Source organism: Octopus bimaculoides, chromosome 3 (assembly GCF_001194135.2).
Source record: "Octopus bimaculoides isolate UCB-OBI-ISO-001 chromosome 3, ASM119413v2, whole genome shotgun sequence".
Taxonomy (NCBI): domain Eukaryota; kingdom Metazoa; phylum Mollusca; class Cephalopoda; order Octopoda; family Octopodidae; genus Octopus; species Octopus bimaculoides.
The window spans coordinates 3,324,415-3,327,401 of NC_068983.1; positions in this window are offsets into that span (position 1 = coordinate 3,324,415).

A 2,987-nucleotide genomic window follows, 5' to 3' on the forward strand; every position below is an offset into this window, starting at 1 on the left:
GGGGGTTGTTCCTGTCAGGATTCCTTTGGGAATACAGGAGGAGTTTATTGAAGTCTATTGTTGGGCTGTGTTAAATTATATTTATTGCAGCTAAGATGTCTGTCTGCTGTGTCGGGAATTACCAGAGATATGTTGGCGTGGCGTTTGTCTTCATTCATGCTGGATTATTTATATATATATATATATATATATATTGATATGCTTTGTATGTGTGTGTTTGCTTGTATTTTAATCAATGTTTTGCTTGCATGTTTTAGGTTTTGTCAATCCATAGGTGACTCTATAGCTAATTGTTCTACGGTTTCATTTCATTGTCAGTATATTTGCTCAACCGTCTCTCTCTCTCTCTCTCTCTCTCTCTCTCTTTCTCTGTATATATATATATATATATATATATATATATATATATATATATATTTCTCTGTCAATCGCGCTCTGTCTATTTACCCGTCCGTCCGTCTATCCATTACCTTCCTGTCTGTCTGTCTAGAAATTTGTCTGTTTTCCTACCTGTCTATTCTACACCGTCTCTCTTTTCCCCTCTGTATGTAACTTCCTCTTTTATCTCCACAAATAAAAACAATATATATCTGGTGTATTACACAAAAATAATAAAAATAAAAATCAAAAGGGCGTGCATGTAAACTTCGGCGAAACAAAAACCATTTTGTTAAACATTTTTATTTATTTATTTAATGTTAACCGATCTTAAGAACCAAAAATGATTCTCTGTATTCTTGTAACCATCCCAGAATAACATTTAACCTTGGCATTTCAACTTGCGTTCGTTTATTCTTTACCCATTCAGATGTGGACTCGGTTCTTTCTCTCTCTTTCTCTCTCTCTATCTCTCCCCCCCCCCCAACCTCCTTTTGACGACATCCACTAAAATGGTTTACTTAACAATATCATGTGTTATTTAAGACCACAGAATTTCAAAACAACATATGTATTGATAAAAATAGCTGTTATTGTGTAGACGTTAAAGATGCACCGGTGTCTCTAGGGTCATGAGTTCGCATAGCATCGAGGAACTTGTTTCTACACACAACACACACATACACACATGCACGCACACACACACATACATACACCTATAATTAAAAAAAAATTTTCTCGAGCCCCGGATCCATAAATTCCGGTTACGCGGTCTTCATGGCGTGTAAGTGATCGACATCGCATCCCCACTGAACAGGACGTCGGTCCATTGCAGGGTCCAAAGCCATCAGTTTTGAGGGGGGTGGGAGGAAAAGTCGATTACATCGACCTCAGTACTTGACTGTTATTTTATTTTGTCGACCCAGAAGGATAAAACACAAAGTTGTCCACGGCAGGATTTGAACTCAGAACGTAAGGAGCCGGAAGAAATACTGCTAAACACTTTGTCCGGCGTGACTTATAAATATTTTAGACAAAAATGAGCTGAGTAATTCAAAGAGGCCAGTGGCATGTATTTGAATAGCATAGACAGATACAGGTATATCAAATACCATACAACATATACTCTTGATCCGTTACACATTATCTCCGCCTCTCGATGATTTGTCGTAATTAACAAATGGCAATTAAAACCTTCTGTGTATTAGAAGGGGAGACAATCTCCAGAATCAAGAACCTACAAAGCTGTCATGCCAATGAGGAAAAAGACCGCCTGACTATCTGGAGGCAAGGGAACAGTCATGAACACGTGTTTCTGCCTCACTAAGCCTCATCAGCACAACAATTGCCCAACCTTGTCTCCAGTAGCCAAGAGACATAGACTTACAGAAAAAAAAGTAGAATACATTTATTGTCCAAGTAATTTACTCTCTTTTTACTTGCTTCAGTCATTTGACTGCGGCCATGCTGGAGCACCGAGCTTATTCTTTGTAAGTCTAGTACTTATTTTATCAAACATCTTTTTACCAAACCGCTAAGTTACGGGGACGTAAACACACCAGCATCGGTTGAACAACACAGACAAATACAATTATATGAAATAGTATTCAACATAAATTCTTGGTTTATGAAGATGATCTCTGCTTCTAAGAAGATGTATTATAATTACCAAATGACAATGAAGACCAGATCCATATGAGAAAGGGAGGTAATCTCAAGATTCAAGAATTCCCCAAAGTTGACATACCATTCAGGAAAAGGATGAGAACCTTATTGTCTGGAGATAAGAGGACATTTGTGGACAGGAGAAACAGCCTTAGTCCAACGCTCTAACGATTGTGCAAACCTATTGCCGATATAATCTTAATCCCGGAAGCATGAAAAGTAAAGCTGACCCAAGTGAGTTCGAACTCACAATACAAAGCACCGCAAAAAATGCTGCAAGTCATTTCATCTGGCATGCTGCCGATTCTGCTAATTCACTGCTGAACCCGTTAGAAATAGCAACCAAATCTCCTTCAAGTCACACACCAGTGTTTTGAAATACGACACATTGCATGATGCAGGAACACAAAGATAGATGGTCGTAGATGCCTCTGCTTGGAATATGAATTTACTTGAGGTTCGATTGGCACTAAACAACAACGACAACAACAACAACAACGTGTAATGGCTAAAGAATTAAGTGACAACAGCAGCAATGAAAGCAGGACTAAAATTTAGGTCTTTATGCCTCGTTCCGTTCGTTTGCCAAAGTTAAACATCAAATAAATAACGTTTATATTATGGTAAGCAAAAAAAAAGTGACAACCGTAAACGAAAGAAAATATGAATGTCGATCTGGTAGCTGTGAGTGTTGTAAGTTTTTTAACTGTTTTCATGAAATATGAGAAGAACTCGGACGATTTTTGTTTTTTTTTATTCAAGATGTCTGTCAAAATGACAGACATCAACGTCCGAGAAAGAAAAAGAAACAAATTTGCGAAAATAACATTAAAATATAGGGGGAAAAAACGAAACTAAAGCATAGCTAATGAAATAAAGCTGCTGAAGACAAACTAAAAAAGAAAATATATATAAGGACGAGCAATGAATAAATATATATATAT